General features: G+C 41.0%; 1 long non-coding RNA gene across 2 annotated transcripts in view; it reads left to right on the top strand.

Annotated features, from left to right (window-relative positions):
• The first annotated feature begins 486 nt into the window (after positions 1–486).
• The window catches only part of LOC147361171 (uncharacterized), a 31428-nt gene continuing 12571 nt past the window's right edge, over positions 487–19343 (top strand). The window contains exons 1-3 of one of the 2 annotated variants that reach the window (XR_015139857.1): positions 487–781; positions 5621–5722; positions 6184–9421. This is a non-coding gene — a long non-coding RNA (uncharacterized LOC147361171). Of the gene's footprint in view, positions 782–5620; positions 5723–6183; positions 9422–19343 lie in introns of those variants that run through there. The other variant, XR_015139858.1, reaches the window with a different exon arrangement.

The following is a 19343-nucleotide window of genomic DNA, read 5'->3' as shown; positions in this document are numbered from 1 at the left end:
TCTTTATTGTCTTCCTCTTCCCTCAGAGAGGAGCTTCCTAGTGGCTCAGGGGTAAAGAATCCACCTGCCAAGCAGGAGACTGGGGTTTGATCCCTGGGTCAGGAAGATCCCCTGGAAAAAGAAATGGCAATCCACTCTGTTATTCTTGCCTGGGGAATCCTACAGACGTGTGAGCCTGGTGGGCTACAGTCCATGGGGTCACAAAAGAGTTGGCCATGACTTAGCGGCTAAACAACAACAACAACTCCCCTCAGAGAAGAGGCGCTTTCATCCCGTGGGGCCCTGGCCATCCAGGCAGGTGTGTGTCGTCAGAGGGGAGGGTATGCTGATGGCAGCTGGGGGTTCCGTCCCCAGCCCGTGGGCTCTGCTGGTAGAAACAACATAGGAGCTATTGAGAAACCCAAGGGCAGCGCAGCCCTGCAGTCAGTCTGGCAAAGCCATGTGCCTTTCTCAGTGCTAAGGGGGAGGGCGCTCGGGCTATTTATTACACACCAGAGACCAGTAAACCACATACCGATGAAAAGGCGGCATTTTCTAGCTAACAAAACAGTTTGCGGTGCCAAGGGACAGGGAAGTCTTTTTTTTCAGCAAGGTTTACACAGTCCAAGCAGTCGGGGGAAGGACTGTAATTCCAGGAAACTCAGCTACAAGAATTTGACATTTTAACAGGAACCAGCTAGCATTGCAACCTTGAGAGGCGACAGCCTGCTACAGAGAAGAGGAAGAAGAACCAAGACAGATCCAAAGAAAGGATGCTGCCACCACGCTGACTTCTGGTTAGGTGGGAAAACACACGTCCTTATCATTTAAACAGTTTGAGTCAGATTACTATGTATATGCATTTTTAAGTAATTCAGATATAAGGTTTTTTGGTTTTGTTTTTGGTTGTGGCAGGTCTTCCCAGGCTTTCTCTGGTTGCAGCGAGCAAAGCTCCTCCTGGTTGCAGTGTGCGGGTTTCTCACTGCGGTGTCTTCTTTTGCTGTGGAGCAGGGTTCTAGAGCGCACGGGTTTCCACAGCTGCGGCTCCCGGGCTCCAGAGCTCAGGCTCGGTAGTAGCACAGGCTTAGTTGCTCTGCAGCGTGCGGGATCTTCCCAGATCAAACCCTAATCCCTGCATTGGCAGCCAGATTCCTATCCACTGTACCACCAGGGAAATCCCCAGATTACTATATTTGTCGTAAAAAAACCTTCCTGGTACAAGGACGCACCTAGAGGGACCACATACTGATAACCAAACCCCCCTCAGGGAGCTGTGCTTTAACAAGCCCCCAGGGAGCAGCCAGGGTTTTTAGAATTCTGAACAATAATCTTTGATTAACTCTAGAAATTGCTGATGGGAGTTTGTGAATGTCAAATGTCGTTAATCCTCTTGCCTTCCTTAAGGAGACCTTTCAAGTATATGTAAAATGGAGGTTTAAGAGTCAAAGGAAGGATGTCCATTTTTGGATCAGCTCTTGGCAGAGGATACATGGAATCCAAACAATTTAAAAAACAACACTGCCCTAAAAATAACTGGTGACGTCCCACTGGAGTGGAGGAACTAGTGGCTAATGTTTCCTGGAGGAAGTATTCCCAGTAGTAGCTAAACTGCTATTTGTTGCATAGAAACTGCAGATAAAACACACTGCTAAGTGGTAACTACCGCGGGACCATTTATTATAATTACAGTAATTTAGAAAAGACTCCCATAAACTCATTTTGACTTAGAATGCACAAATCAGTGAGAATATTCTTTACTGTTCCTCTCCTGATAGTTCTGTGCGGACTTTTCCCCAGATACTTGTTTACAATCTTCATTAAAAATTTGGACAGACTCATCAAAGCCAACAATCTGTTCTCTTTGATTTTTTTTTTAAACCAATGGGTGGTATTTCATTCTCTTTGCATTCTCTCTGAAGAGAGTTTTGTGAAAATTTGCATAATTTTAATTGAAAGATATTTAGTCCTTGTGTGTGACAAGGAAACACTGGACTAGAGAGAGTCTGGGACCCCAGGAGGCAGTCTTGTGCATTTTCCTCTGTCTGGCTGGCTTCTTCCCTGTGAATTCATATAAAATGTTTGTGAAATGTATTGAAAATATAGATGAGAAACCATTTTGTCTCAAGGAATTGTATTAATTTTCCTCTTTCAGTTTGCAAGGAGTAGAAACTGTCTCTTACTTCAGAGGACAGACTTCTTGTTAAATAGGAATGAAACAGAGGAATCAGGAAAATACATCCATGACTGGATAGCCACTATGCAGAGAGAACAAAGGCTTTTTATCCATTAGGACCCAGTAATAGCAACAGTGGGCAAGAACTCTGGGGACCAGAGAGCTTTTGTGTCCTCAGAACTGAACAGCTGTCACCCCCGACTTAGGATTGCTATTGGGACTTCGTATCTTCCGAATCTTGTTTGCCAATCTTTTGTCTTTAAAAGATAGTTTCACTCTATAGAATTCCAGACTTTGATAGTGTTGTTGTTGTTGTTGTTGTTTTGGTTTGTTTTTCTACTTTAATTTTATCATTTCATTGCATTCTGACTTGCATTGTTTCTAATGAGAAGTTAGTTATCATTCTTATTATCAACACTGCATTAAAAAAAAAATCTCTTCAATTTCTGACTTAACTGTATAATTTCTATCTAGTGTTCAAGTTCACTAATGTTTTCTCCTGAAGATTCAAACTGCTGTTAATGTCATCTAGTGAGTATCTAATTTCAGGCATGCATTTTAGAGTCTTTGAATTTCCATTTTGGTCGGCTTTCAGAACTCCCTTTGCTCTCATGAAATACTCCTTTCTCTTAACCATTATATTCATCTTTTTCTGTCAATTCTCTTTTTTTAATTGTTTTGATTTAGAACACTTTAAAAGTCTTTATTGAATTTGCTGCAATATTGCTTCTGTTTTATGTTTTGGTCTTTTGGGAGATCTCCGCTCACTGACCAGGAACTAAGTCTGCACCCCCCTGCATTGGAAGGCAACGTCTTAACAGCTGGACTGCCAGGAAGTCTCTCTATAAATTCTTAAAAATGCTTAAAATAATTTTTAAAAATTTTTGATGCTAATTCCAATAACTGGGTTAACTGTAGGTCTGCATTAAAGATGTAGGTCTTAACAGACCTAGTGTAAGATGTAAGTGAAGTGAAGTCGCTCAGTTGTGTCCGACTCTTTGTGACCCTGTGGACTGTAGCCTACCATACTTCTCTGTCCATGGGAATCTCCAGGCAAGAGTACTGGAGTGGGTTGCCATTTCTTTCTCCAGGGGATCTTCCCAACCCAGGGATCGAACCCAGGTCTCCCGCATTGCGGGCAGACGCTTTAACCTCTGAGCCACCAGGGAAGTCTACTGTAAGATGTAGGTCTACATCTATTAACCATGTTTTCTCTCAGTTACTGGTCAGTGTCTCCTACTTATTTGCATGCCTCATAATTTTTTACTGCATCTAAGATACGTACATTCGAAGACAATGAAAACTGAAGTATCATAATATTTTGATTTTATTTCTCAGATCATGCAGGCTCTTTTCTTCTGTTGACAGGGCAAAACATTGAGTATTTATTTTCCTTCTGGAGTCTAATTGGCGTGGGTCTGTGCTGAAGTTTTAATTAGGTTGAGATGACCTATGCTTAGACCAGCCCTTAGCTCCCACACAGCTTCCGTGTTTCTGAAATCTTCAAATCTTTTTGAAATCTTTGAAATCTTGTATTTGAGCTGATGGGCTTCCCTTTAAAGTAGTTTTCGTTTACTTTGGATTCAATTCAGAATCCCTGGAATCCAAGCCCGGGGTGAATGCAGGGGTCTTTGTGATTTTGCTCTGCATTTTAGCCCTTTCTTCGGTGATTATTTTTGTCAAAGTGTGAGGGTGAGGATGGGGATGTGAGAGTCATTGGGCCAATTTGGTTTTGCACTTGGGACTCCTCCGTATTCCGGTTCCCGTCTCTGGGCACCACGACCGTCTGAATCTCAGCTCATTTCTTCTCCCTGCAAAACGTCTCTAGGCCAGCCCTGCCGTATCTACACTAGAAGTTCCTGCCTATGAGTGTATGCTGTTCAAACTTCCCCTTTGCCAGTGAAGGGTTCATTTCTCTGAAATTCAGGTTATTAAGCTTTCCCCTGTCCCCAGTCTTTGTCAGCCCCTTGGGAAAGTATGGTTTTTATATGTCTGGGCCTTTTTTGGTGTTGCCATGAGAACAAAGGTCTTTCATGTTCTTCTAACCTGAAGTGAAAGTCAGGGTCAAACGTTTGAATTTTTAAAAGTGAAACCCTAAAATCACTAGAAGAAAATTTAGACTAATGTATTTTAAATTTTGGAGTGAGAAAGTCCTTCCCAAGCAAGACCCAACCCTCAGGATCTCACAAGTCATAAGGAAAATGATTTACTTTCTCTCTCACACATATGAGATACATATATATCAAAAGCTACATATAAACATGTTTCTATAACTCTCTTCAACTTCAGTGTAGTATTAGTAAAATATACCAAAGATTGAAATGACAAACTCAGAAAGAAATATTTGCATCACATAAGACAAAAATGACTTCAAAAACTATTAAGAGATTTTTAAAGAAGTAAATATTTTCAAAAAGAAAATGAAAAAGGCAGGTATTTAACAGAAAATCATCATAAATAGAGTATCCAATGAAAAGATACTCACACTCACTGAAAATTAATAACTACAAATTGAACTGAGACATTATATTTGCCTATCACCTTGACAAGATTAGGTGCTAGCAAGGGTCTGCGGAAACCAGCAATCACAGTGTGAATGGGGTGGAAATTAGCACAACATTCTTAGGTTTGCTTCTCGTTATCTTCAAGTGCTTTTTGGTGACATCTAACAAAATTAGAAAATTAATCCACCATTTGACCCAGCAATTTCAGTTCTGGGAATTTATTCTGTGCTAAGCGTGTGCTCAGTCACTCAGTTGTGTCTGATTCTTTCTGACTCCATGGACTATAGGCCACCAGGCTTCTCTGCCCATGGAATTTTACAGGCAAGAGTACTGAAGTGGGTAACCATTTCCTCCTCCAGGGCATCTTCACAACCCAAAGATCTAACCCAGGTCTCTTGCATTGCAGGCAGATTCTTTACCACTAGTACCACCTGGGATGCCCAATTTATTCTGCAGATACACTGAAATACACATAAGAATGTATGCAAAAGTGGAACCATTGCTGTGTTGTTTACAAGAGGGAAAACCGGAAATAGCGTTACTATTCATACCAGAGGCCTGATTCATAATATATAGTACATCATCTTAATGGAATATTTCATAACTAGAAGGAAATTAATAGAGCTGTGTGTGCTAATATAGAAAGATGGCCAAGGCATATTGTCAAGGGTAAAAATCAAGTTATAGGATAATATGATTCCTATGTCCTCACTAGTATATATAAATAAGAATGTCTGTGAATATGTGTGTACAGGACAATATATCCAGAAGGTACACAAGGAATCGTTGATGAGTGGGTCTAAGAGTCTGAAGGATTTATTTTTAATTTTAAACCATATTATTACTTGGATTTTTTTCAAACTCAAGGATCATGGTTACTTTTATGAAATAAAGGAAGGAAGCTATCACTATGCTATGAAATAGTATATTTAGCAACTGACCTATATGGTTTATTGTGTTACAGACCACATCATACTCACGAATATTCTGAGTCCATTGCAGAGTCTTGCACACAAGAAAAGCAACATGTGAACGAATGAAAAACGAAGCTATGACTTTTTGGACGGTATGTGGGAAACAGGCAAGTTCACAGAGTCTGCTGATAACATTAAAATGCTGATAGATTTAGCAAATCTCCTTCAGTTCACCAGGTAGTGGCTTATTTTGCTTTGAATTCAGAGTTGTTTGTCATAAAGGCTTTGGAGAAAGAAAACATAAACTTTTGCTTTTGGGTGGGACTGAGCTGTCGTTCCAGAAGAAACAAGGACCTGTTGTCTTGCTTGAACTGTAGCAGCATTTTGGAAATCAAGGGCCACTGGTCCCAGAATCAGGAGTCTGGCGTCTGTTGTCTTCACTTTGCTGCTAACTGGCCTGTTACTGAAGGCAGTTTCTAAGGAGATGCTGCCAGTGCTCGCATGCAGCCCCATCCCGCCCTTCTCAGATTTGTCTCTGCCTAATTGAACTCCCTTTGGCTCTGATCCAGGACGCCCTGTTTCACCTGCTGATAAATAGTCTCTCGCTTTCCAGCTTCAGAGCTAAACGAAGCCCTGGAAGGAACCACCGTTCATCTTAACTATGTACCCAGTGCAGAGACCAGCAGGCTGGGCGATCAATGCGGTTTCGCAGCAAATTGGCAGAGTTCAGCAGTTATTTGCTGGAACATCAAAAACCCAGGTACTGAAGGGCTTTTCTCCAGAGTCACCGGGGATCTTCGTTTGAAGGTATGAAAAAAAGAACTTATGCTTTGTTTCAGCTTCTTGCTAAAGTTTGGAAGTTCTAAATAATGGCCTGAGTGAACTCATCAGGGAAATACTGAATTCTCCCTTGGGTTAGGCAGGGGAAATGAAGGATGACCTATGAAGTCATGAGACATGCCTACCATGTGGATGGTAACCCCAGCAGGCATGGCTGTCTACACAGCCTGAGTTTAGCTGATTGGCAGAGCACAGTTGGCCCCAAGGACTTCTGCTTGTACGTCAAGGCACCAACTCCTCTCTACTCTGATGCACTCTGTTTTGACTTGCTGCATTTCCTGCAACAAGTGGTGACTCTCAGACTCCCCATCACTCAGTTCTCGCATCTGTTACCTCCTCACTCCCTACAGCCCTTCTGTGGTCACCTCCTCGGTCCAGGCGCAGCCCAGGTCTGCAAGAGGATTAAGTCATTCAAGGAAAGCTCCATTGGGAAGGACGTCCAACAGGGAGGCCGAACACATGTGTATAAAACCAAAGCTAGGTTTCTTTCAGAGAAGCTGATAAATGGAGCTACTGTCAGCTCTGGGCATGGAGACCATGAGCAGCATTGGATGAGAAGCACAATCACAAAAGTCACTGGGGCCAGGTGCTGGTTCAAGCAGCAAGAATGTGGGGCGGCCCCGGACACGTGGCACTGACCACACTGACAAGGTGCAATGAGATGTCCCTGGGCTCTCTTTTTGACAGGTGGGGGCCAGGTTAGGTGTTTGGGTTTTATGCTGCTGTTTCCTTGTTCCCACTATAATTTTTCTGGATCAAGTCCTTGCAGGCTTACAGTTTGGGTAAAGTGGACTATTTGATTGTCTCTATAGGTGGTCACATTTCCTGTCTAGTTTATGGCATATTCACATTTAACACATTATAGGGATTCCTAAACCAAGCGCCTTATTCAGAACACAAGAAAGTCACATTCAGCCTGGAGGAAATAACTGAGTGACTTCTGCATCTTTTGGGTTCTAACACACCCAAGTGCTCAGAGGTCTAGATTTTTTTTCTGTTGAGTAGGATGGCTGACTCATTGGAAAAGACCCTGATGCTGGGAAAGATTGAGGGCAGGAAGAGAAGGGGACGACAGAGGATTAGATGGTTGGATGGCATCACCCACTCAATGGACTTGAGTTTGAGCAAACTCCGGGAGATAGTAAAGGACAGGAGATCCTGGTGTGCTGCAGTCCATGGGGTCAAAAAGAGTTGGATATGACTTAGTAACTGAACAACAAACAAGGAACTTTCTAAAAATACAGTTTTAAAGGCTATTTTCCATTTATAGTTATTACAAAACATTGGCCAGTGAGGATTTTTTTGGTCTTATTTTGATTTTTGCTTAGAAGTGAGAATCCATTTTTAAAAAACTACTCATCTTACCTAAGTATCACTTGCTTCTTCAGTCTCAGAAACCATGCACACCTGGAACAGAATGGGTTTCCCGGGTAGCTCAGGCAGTAAAGAATCTGCCTGCAATGCAGGAGACCCTGGTTCGGTCCCCTGGAGAAGGGAATGCCAACCCATTCTGTATTCTTGCCTGGAGAATTCCATGGACAGACAATGGAGTCGCAAATAGTTGGACACAACTGAGCGACTAACAGTTTCACTTTGAACAGATCACCCGCGAGCAATCTTATATCTCCTTGCAGTTGCTAAGTGTTCCCAGAAGCCCAAGTGATCCTAGGAGATGGTTTATGTAATCGTAATGCGAGAGCAACACAGGACTGGTAAGAGCGTCATTTTTCTTCCATGCCATCACCTCCATTTCCCTGTGACAAAGACCAATGGAGAGGAGAGGCTTGCCTCCGTGGCCTGAAAGCTTTGTAAATTACACTGGTAAACCCCTGATGGATCACTTCACGGCAAGGAGTCGAGGAGGAGGGGGCCCCTACGTTTTCCCTTTCCCAGTCTCTGTTCTAGTTTCATCTTTGTCCCATCTCACACTTCATTCCCCATCTTCCTCATCACACTTTTTCTATAATTTAGGAGGATACTTTCCAGGGCAAAAGCAAACCAGGGAGCTGGCTTAAGAAAAGAGCGCCAAGGAAGAGATTGAGAGGTCTGTGTGCGTGTGTGTGTGTGTGTGTGTGTGTGTGAACATGCGCACTGCTGCTTGCATAGCTACACAACACACACCTGGAGGTGTTCTCTATGATCATTGTGGTTTCTCTTTCAGTGGCTGCCCTGCGTTATCCTCCCTTGGGCGGCACCCAGTCTGAGAGGCAGTGCAGTGCAGTAGAAAGAATGTTGGCCTCCGGAGTTCATCCAACTCAGCACTGAATTCCAGGCTCTGTTACTTATTATCAGACACACTCTCTGAGTCATATTTCTAATCCCTAAGAGAAGGATACAAATCCCCGCTCGCTGGGCTGCTGCTGTTAGGTCTGTGTTCCGGGTGTGCGGGGCATACATTCTCTGGAAATGAGTGATTTCGTGTTTCAGACTCTTACACTGTGATGCGTAAGAAAAAAATCAGATTTATTTATTTATTTTTTTTTTAGGGAGAGTACGCTGAGAACTGATCCACTTTTTTTTTTTTTTTTAATGATTTCAGGGTCTAGATAAGGCTATAGCTTGAGTATTTGAATCACAGATCTCTGTGTTAGCAAGGTCCTTGGTACCTCACGTGGCATGTGTTTTATGAAGGTCATCTTTCCTGATGCTCCTGCATTTGCCAATGGAGAAACAAAGGTCTACAACCTGACAAATTAACACATAAACTCTTTAGCTACTGCTGAAGTCCTTGCCAATGTTTCAAGCCACAGAAAGGAAAAAAACCCACACATATACTTTGCCAGGCCTTGTAAAAACTGCACAGTTATTTCAGAAAGTTTCCAAGCAAGGAATTTCTCTGTAACCTAAGTTATTTGTGAGGTTTTTTTTTAAATATAGAAAATATGTTCCTTGCTTGAACCAATTCCCATGTTAAACGTCTGCCTTCATCACTCATTTTTATTACCAGTCTAAACACAGACTGTTTCAATGGAGCCCATTTACAGAGGATAATAAAAAGGATTCATTACTCATTTTCTTCTTATTATCTTTCAATTGCTCGAGCTCAAGATGGTACTTAAAGTGGACATTAGGCCTCAGTAGCCAGGACATTACAGGAATGCAATTTACAATACTACTTAACACCCTCCAACAGTTAAAGAAGAGAAACGCTCTTTCTCTAATTCCTTAGCTCAGGCTGCCTTTCCTCATGTATATTCCACTTTTAGCTCATTAAACTTCGCATTTTTATAGGAAGTTTTCCCTCTTTTCTTCATTAGGATGTTTCCCTCTTGGTCTGCAATTGTCTCAGGTCCCATTCAATGAGCTTGAACATTCTCTTCTTCAGAAAATACACATAAAACACCTGCCTTATCACTTTCATCATTAAGCATAATTTCTCTACAAACAAGCTGTCATCCACCACTAAAAATTTAGCTAGAAATTGAATTTCAGTGCTGCATGCAAATAATAGCTGTTTTTGAATGATGGTCAATGGTTATCTCATAATGTGAATAGATTATAGCCCCAAATTATATCTTCCCATGGACTAGTACCTTCTCTCCATCTCAACCTTCCCCTGGATTGATCCCACTATACTCAGAATTATTTTATACTTAAATAGCATGTACTGAAATTGGAATTAACTTAGCACAGTAAAACAGGTGCTGAAAAATCCCATTGGCTTTTTCCCCTCACTTTTAAATTACAGTATAGCTGATTTACGATATTGAGCTAGTTTCAGGTATACAGCAAAGTGATTCAATCAGACATATATAAGTATGTATATACATATATATTTCAATTCTTTTCCATATAGGCTATTAAAATATACTGAATATATTTTATTCAATATATGAATATATTCGTATATTGTGCTATGCTATTCAGTAAATCCTTGTTTTTAATCTGTTTTATATATAGTAGTGTGTATATGGTAATCCTCCCTCTCCCTCTTTTCTCTTTGGTAACTGTAAATTTGTTCCCTATGTCTGTGAGTCTCTTTCTGTTTTATAGATACATTTATACCCACTGACTTTTATAATTCAAGTTAATGTCACTTTGCTTCTTTATTTAAGCAACAATATTCTTTTATTAATAAGAATCATATAGCAACTTTCTCTATGAAGCTCTAAATCATTTACAAACCTCATGGTTGCCTGGGGGGTTAACTCCTGATGTATTTAATTAAAATGGAGCAGGCTTATACTAACAGGAAGTGGCCTTCTCCACCTGCCACTTACTGTGTATGGAACCCTGAATAAGTCAGGTAAATGCTCCATACTTTCATCTCCTTGTCAGTAAAATGAGTATAATAACAAATTAATATAATACTTAGTTCTTAGGGCTGTTGAGAGGAACAAAAAGAATAATGCTCATAAAATACTTACTGCCTTGCCTGGAGTATATTAAATGCTTCATAAATATTAGCTATTATGTCTGCACTCACTACTTATTAGGTGACTATTGTGTGATGAAGGCTTTTATGTGTTGTCTTAATTAATCCCCCTGAAAATGAGAGGCACCGTGGTGGCGTTGTTGCTGTCAGTAAATATTAGATAATAGTCTGAATAGAGACTGGAGGGAGTGGTTTGATGGGGATGCAGAGCTCAACAGACTGATTGACTCCACCCACTGTGGGGCTCAGGGGACATCCAAGCTCCTCTCCTGCCTCCTTCTCCACCAGGGATCTAGAAAGGGAGTGTTGGACACAACACTGCACAAGAAATACCCTCGGCTTTGTCATCAAGGCCACTGCTTTTCATCAGGGGTGGCCTGGAGTGAACTACTAACCCTCACTCCGTCTTGGTTTCTTCCACTGTAAGTGAGCAGATCATAACCCCCTCACATGGTTTGGGGGAAAATTCAAGAAAAGAATGCTTGTAAAACTAGCTTTCACAAAGAAAAAGAGAACATAGTAGATTGCAAAAAAATTTTAATTGGATTATAATTGCTTTACAATCTTTACAATGTTGTGTTGGTTTCTGCTGTACAGTAACGTGAATCAGCTATAGGTATATGTATATCTCCTCCCCCTTAAGCCTGGTCATCACCGCCCAGTCCCGCTCACTCCAGTCCCAGCCCTCCACAGAGCACTGAGCTGAGCCCCCTGTGCTATAGGGCAGCTTCCCACTAGCTATCTGCTTTAAACATGGTAGTGTATATATGCCAATTACAACCTCCCAATTCATCCCCCACTCCCACGTCTGCACATCCATTCTCTATGTCTTCGTCTCTGTTCTTGTCCTGGAGGTTCATCTGCACCATTTTTCTAGATTCCATATATATATATGGAATATATATATATATATATATATATATATACACACACACACACACACACATTAATACGTGACATTGATACAGTAGGTTTTTAACACTACCTTCTTTCTCTTAACATCCAGTAAAGCATAAAAAACAAACACTTCCTAACCCCAAAATGAAAACACATGCACAAAAAAATTGTAGAGTCACCTTAGATCATACAGCTATAATCATGATACCATGCAGTGGCTAGCCTGTGTTTTCTAAAAATAAATTTGATGCCTAACTCAGCACAGGAGCCTTGGAGACTGGATCAATTTCTCTTTCTGACACCTCTACTCAAAGAGTCCATGGAAAAGAGGTTCACAGATTTAGCCAGAAAGTAGAACACACAACTGGACTGTAATGGAGCAAGATGAAAACTGAAACCAGCGAGGTTCCTGCTGAATTCAGGACTGTACACTTTATCAAGCAAACCACTTTCTTCATTGCGCCCATCGTCAGACAGTGTTTGGCTTATTTTCCCTTTTAAATATGGGGCCTGTGAGGTGGCGACACTGGACCCTGTGTGTGCGTTTTCACCCCATCTGTTGGTGACGTCAACAAGGAAAGCATTTGCTCTGTCCTTTTCAAATACAAATATCATGGTCTCTTTTCCTTTGCTTCCCTTCTGGAGTCCTGGGCGCCCCCCTGCCAGGTCTCCCTTTGTTTATGCTAATGTAATAAACCGTCCCCAGGGAGTTCTGGCTAAACATAGTATGAAACAGTCAGCAACATAATCAATTATTTTACTAGCAAGGATGGCTTTGTTTATTTAATCTCCCTTTTAAAAAACAATCATTTCTAAAAGGCATTTCATATTTCACTATTTTGACAGCATCAGGAAACTCCATTGTTAATCAGAAACATGTTATGTTACACAGACATACATACAGGCAACAGCCAAGATCTGTCAGCTGGATTGACTTTTACAGCATAAAGCTGTAAAAACACTTTATAGGAGAAAAACCCTAGAGCAGCAGGGTACGCACAGACTGAGTGACAAAGCTCAACCCAGATGAATCCACAACGGAACCGGGTATTAAATACCCAATTTCACTTTAATACACCATTTTTATAGGATGGGCGTACTTGGATATGAAACGTTAATGATAGGAAAGAGTATTAAGGATTAATGAATATATAGGAAAGATAAAGAGTCATGGTTTCTGAATCACTAAGTGTATTGGTTGATTTATTTTGACAGGTGCAGTTTAGTTTTAATGATTTCAAATAACACTTCGTAGTAGGGTACTAAAAATCCTGCCGGGTGTATGTATGCTCATGGTAATAAAATCTTGGTAATATGAGTTCCACTGTAAGCCTTAGCAGTTAAATCTTCATTAAAAGTAAGTTCCTCTGCAGGTTTGTATGTCAGTGAAGTGAAATTATGCAGATCTCTTCTACTTTATGATGTGATATTTTTGATCATTATTATTTATGTTTGGTTCAGAATATGATTCCCTTTTGAAGTTAAGAGTGAGAATTCATCTCCTGGATAATCATTCAAGTCAAGTCTTTACATGATTTCAATACATCACTTCATTTTCTGCCTCAGTTTCCCAAGGATGCGAAATAGGTAACTTCCTGATGAGAGAATTAATTAATATCTTGTAAAGAATTTTAAGGTTTTTGTATGAAAGAACCCTTCATGAGGAAAAATATGAAGCTGTATGACATAAAAGAGCAAAGACCGTAGATTTCAAACACTGTGGAAGTTACTGAAGAATAAAAAAAATACCAGAGGGATATAATTATCTTCAGAAAGACATCTATCATCAGGCAGACTATAATACAGTGATGAAAGATATATTAAGAAGGAGTCTGATGAAGCCTTCAGGGAATTAAGCACCATGTCATTGGCAAGACTGCTAAGACTCACATTGTACAAACACTAAATCAAATATCATCCAGAAGGCTGAATAAAATGAGAGTGGTCAAATTATAGCCTAAATGTAAGGCTTCTAGTAATCCCGACAAATCTATCGATGACTCAGTTTTCCCTTGTGCTGACATACCATGACTGATGCTCATTATTGACTCAGAAAAGCCTTTCCATCCTTGCTTATAGACCTGAAAAGCAGGATAATGGAGGGCTGTAGGTTGAATTTCTCTTCCCATCACTCTTTTGTCCATGGTCTCCCTGCCTTGAGTTTCAAGGGATAAGAGAGGAAGAGATAAGAAAGATTTCCTCTGTGATCGATGCAAAGAAATAGAGGAAAACAACAGAATGGGAAAGACTAGAGATCTCGTCAAGAAAATTAGAGATACCAAGGGAACATTTCACACAAAGATGGGCTCGATAAAGGACAGAAATGGTATGGACCTAACAGAAGCAGAAGATATTAAGAAGAGGTGGCAAGAATACACAGAACTGTACAAAAAAGAGCTTAATGACCAAGATAATTATGATGGTGTGATCACTCACCTAGAGCCAGACATCCTGGAATGTGAAGTCAAGTGGGCCTTAGAAAGCATCACTACGAACAAAGCTAGTAGAGGTGATGAAATTCCAGTTGAGCTATTTCAAATCCTGAAAGATGATGCTGTGAAAGTGCTGCACTCAATATGCCAGCAAATTTGGAAAACTCAGCAGTGGCCACAGGACTGGAAAAGGTCGGTTTTCATTCCAATCCCAAAGAAAGGCAATGCCAAAGAATGCTCAAACGACCGCACAATTGCACTCATCTTACACGCTAGTAAAGTAATGCTCAAAATTCTCTAAGCCAGGCTTCAGCAGTTCATGAACTTGAACTTCCAGATTCAAGCTGGTTTTAGAAAAGACAGAGGAATCAGGGATCAAATTGCCAACATCCACTGGATCATGGAAAAAGCAAAAGAGTTCCAGAAAAACATCTATTTCTGCTTTATTGACTATGCCAAAGCCTTTGACTGCGTAGATCACAATGAACTATGGAAAATTCTTTAAGAGATGTGAATACCAGACCACCTGACCTGCCTCTTGAGACACCTATATGCAGGTCAGGAAGCAACAGTTAGAACTGGACATGGAACAACAGACTGGTTCCAAATAGGAAAAGGAATATGTCAAGGCTGTATATTGTCACCCTGCTTATTTAACTTATATGCAGAGTACATCATGAGAAATGCTGGGCTGGAAGAAGCACAAGCTGGAATCAAGATTGTCGGGAGAAATATCAATAACCTCAGATATGCAGATGACACCACCCTTATGGCAGAAAGTGAAGAGGAACTAAAAAGCGTCTTGATGAAAGTCAAAGAGGAGAGTGAAAAAGTTGGCTTAAAGCTCAACATTCAGAAAACGAAGATCATGGCATCTGGTCCCACCACTTTATGGGAAATAGATGGGGAAACAGTGGAAACAGTGTCAGACTTGATTTCTTTGGGCTCCAAAATCACTGCAGATGGTGACTGCAGACATGAAATTAAAAGACGCTTACTCCTTGGGAGAAAAGTTATGACCAACCTACATAGCATATTGAAAAGCAGAGACATTACTTTGCCAACAAAGGTCCGTCTAGCCAAGGCTATGGTTTTTCCTGTGGTCATGTATGGATGTGAGAGTTGGACTGTGAAGAAAGCTGAGTGCTGAAGAATTGATGCTTTTGAACTGTGGTGTTGGAGAAGACTCTTGAGAGTCCCTTGGACTGCAAGGAGATCCAACCAGTCCATCCTAGAGGAGATCAGCCCTGGGTGTTCTTTGGAAGGAATGATGCTAAAGCTGAAGCTCCAATACTTTGGCCACCTCATGTGAAGAGTTGACTCATTGGAAAAGACTCTGATGCTGGGAGGGATTGGGGGCAGGAGGAGAAGGGGAGGACAGAGGATGAGATGGCTGAATGGCATCACCGACTCGATGGACGTGAGTCTGAGTGAACTCCAGGAGTTTGTGATGGACAGGGAGGCCTGGCGTGCTGCGATTCATGGTGTCGCAAAGAGTCGGACACAACTGAGTGACTGCACTGAACTGATTCCATGTACAGTTGTCTCTGTAAAGTGAAGGTGAAAGTGTTCAGTCACTCAGTTCTGTCTGACTCTTTGTGACCCCGTGGATTGTAGCCCACCACGTCCTATTTCCATGGAATTCTCCAGGCAAGAATACTGGAGTGAGTATCATTCTCTTCTCCAGGGCATCTTTCCAACCCAGGAATCAAACCCGGGTCTCCTGTACTGCAGGTGGATTCTCTACCATCTGAGCTGCCAGGGAAGTCCTATGGTTGTCTCCATAACTTCAGTTTAAATAGAACTTCTGTCTCATCACTTTGTACTCGATAACTCTCCCTCAAAAACCTGCTTGACTCTTTTTTTCAATATACAGTCCATTTTGTGCAGACAGCATCCAACATTTGCAAAGTATTGGGAAAAACAATGCTTTATTTTGTCAGGGACAAACAACAGATGCCCAAAGAGTCTTTCTGAAGAAAAACTTGAGAGTTTGGCTCCAGGATGATTCCAGCTCTGATGATAATTTCCTACATGACATGCACCATCCTCTGCAAAAAGACGTGCGTGGTAAACCACTAGGAGATGGCAGATTGACGGGACCATGGGTTCCTGGAAGTGTCTCTGGTCTTGAATTTTTTTCCAGTAGTGCTGATCCTTTTCTAAAATCCAGAGACCATCAGGAATTTCCAAATAATAAGTTATTTGATGGAGGGAAAAATGTTTCTTTGGAATAAATCCCAGAAAAGGATCATCATTTTCAGAAGCTTGAAACTCTGACTTCCCTGGTGGTCCAGTGGTTAAGAATCTGCCTTCCAGTGCAGGGAACAAGGGTTCCCTCCCTGGTCCAGAAGATCCCACACGCCTCAGGTCTACTAAGCCCACGTGCCACAACAAAGACTCAGCAGAGCCAAAATAAAAAATGATGATAATAATGAATAAAATAAATAAAAATAACTAACAGTTCTTTGCTGTTTTTTTTTTTTTTTTTTTTAAGAAACTTGAAACTCACGGTTATTTAAGAGATAAACGTGGATTGAACAGTCAGCATGACCACGTACACAGAGCACTCACTACATTGCTGGGTTCACTGCTGCTGCTACTGTTTAATTGCTAAGATATGTCCAAGTCTTTGGGACCCCATGGACTGTAGTCTGCCAGGCTCCTCTGTCCACGGGATTCTCCAGACAAGAATACTGGAGTGGGTTGCCATTTCCTTCTCCAGGGGATCTTCCTTCTCCAAGGATCACAGTAAGAGCCAAAAATATTCCACAGGAATCTTTCCTACAGAATGAAATGTGGTGAGAAAAGAGATGGGTAACAACATAATACGTGATATAATAATCCAATCAAACTCTCTTACACAGTCTGGATGTGAATTCAGGCCACTAGAGCTGGGTGTTGTTACAAATGGACTGTTTGTGTCTCCCCCAAGTCCACAGGTTGAAACTCTCCCCAAAGTGGGTGGGGCCTTTGGGAAGTGAGTAGGTGGTGAGGGTGGAGTTTCACTGGGTTTAGCTCGAGCTCACTCTGGGCGGAGTGAGGACTCAGAGACAGTGGCTGTCATTGACAAGACACAACTTTGGCCCTCATCAGACCCTCATCTTGGACTTGGAGGCTCCAGAAATCATTGTCCAGAAATGCATGCTTAAGCTGCCCAATTTGTGGTATTTTTGTTTTAAGAGCCTGAACAAAGACAGATGTCGACCATTGTTCTTCTGTTCAGCTTTGTGAAAAACTAACAAGTGCCACGTTTTTCAGATGAACTGTTGTACCTAATTACTTATGTCTAAGCGTGCAGGGAGCTACTTCAGTTTTCAGTCTGCTTCTAAATTCTAATTAATAATGAACCCCTCCCAAGAAGTTAGAATTGGGACCAACCATGTTTAAATAACCTATAATTGCTTTGTCTCTCCCGTGGATGAAAACACAAATGGTTCTTTCTTCCAAAAGGAAAAAAGAGAACGAAATTCTAATAAATACCTAGCTGATTTGATACTGCTTGGGAAATCAATTGGGTAATGGAAATGATGGATAATCATAGAGTACAGCTAAGACATTGCATTTCACATTTATATTTTTAGAAGGTGGTTACATTTAAAATATGACAGTAATTATCATATCATGGAAAAGACAGTCTAAAATTTTTTATTTTATTTTTTATAGTTGCACCTGAAGACTGAGGGAAAGAAAAAATTGATGTTAGGAAAACTGCCCTCACTAAGGAAATATATTTAACCCAAGACATTTTATTCCATTTGTACAGATGAGGATAGCCAGCAATATATTGATTATTGAGTTCAACTGGTTATGGAAGAGTTGAGGTTACTTCCTATTTCAACATCACCCCTAATTCCCATTTATAACCAGAGAAAAATTAGTATATAGAGTGGTCAGTTTAGAACTCAATGAGTAAAACATTTTTTTCCAAGTCCCTTTATTTATTTTTTTAAGCATTTATTTATTTATTTAGCTCTGCCAGATCTTTGACCTTAGTTGCAGCGTGTGGGATCGAACTCGGGTCCCCTGCACTGGGAGCAAGGAGTCTAAGCCACTGGACCACCAGGGAAGCCCCCATAAGTGCCTTCATATTTTTCCATTTGCATTTTAATCTTGTTTATGTTAAACATGAGCCATGTGAGCTTGGCTCCTTCGTTGCATTCACTGTTTTCATCTGTCAAAAAATGGAATTAAACTAAATCAGTGTACCTCAGGCTTTATGGGTGCATTTGAACCACCTTGGAGTCTTGATAAAATGCAGATTTGAATTCAGGACGTTTCTGGGTTGGGATCTTGAACATCTACAGCTACAAAGTGATGCCAGGGATGCTGGTCCAGGGACGTGTTTTGAGTAAAGATGGTGATTTACACATCTTCTTTCATCTTTGTTTTTTATTAGATAACCCAAGGATTCCTGTTCTCATCATCAGGTTGCTTGAGTTGTCTACTGAGTTTAGGACGCTCAGTAACTTGATCACTCTCAGAATTCTGAAATAAAAGGTCCAGCTTAGGTTTTACTGTTGATTATTTACAGTGTCTTTTTTCATTTTCCATCAAATACTGGATGTGATCAAGTTTTAAGAAAAATCACAAGTTTGCGAAAGACTAAATTCAGCTCCCCTGAGTTTAAGGCCACGGAGCCTAGCACTGATACGAGGCCCTCGCTCTCCAATCACTTTCTGTTTGATTCCTTTCAATGTTCTTTGAAAACTCAGTGACCACCTCTTTAAATGGCGCACATTCATCACCTTTCCTTTCAGTTTCTCGGACTGTGATCTGTTGCCTGTAAAAGAGGCATCTCTTACTCTTATATGTGAGGGAGCGTGGTCTAGCTAGAGCAAGTGACAGAGATTCAGGGCTCCCAGCTCCATCGTGGTGTGAAGATATTTATTTTAGGCATAACAACAAACCACAACCTTAAGTGCCTTATTGAAGCACCAGTTTATTTCTATTTGTCTGCAATAAAATACTTTATGAGGCTTAGGTGAAGAGTACTGGCTTACGAACAGAAGCGACACCTCCCCAGAGCCTATGGGACCATCTTGGGTGAGTTATTTATTCTTTCTATCCCTTGTTTTCCTTATCTGTAAAATAGGCTAAAGTTTTCCTAGGATTGTTAAGAAGATGAAGTGAGTTAATACCTGTTAAGTGCTTAGAACGATACTTGGCACATTGTGAGTCCCACGGAAGCATTTGTCAGTGCTGCTGCTCAAATCTTGTTTCAGACCA

The sequence above is a fragment of the Bos grunniens genome, chromosome 13 (genome assembly GCF_055505025.1).
Source record: "Bos grunniens cultivar Pamir isolate PY7600 chromosome 13, Bosgru_T2T1.0, whole genome shotgun sequence".
NCBI classification, from domain to species: Eukaryota; Metazoa; Chordata; class Mammalia; order Artiodactyla; family Bovidae; genus Bos; species Bos grunniens.
This window is presented reverse-complemented; position numbering and strand designations above follow the sequence as displayed.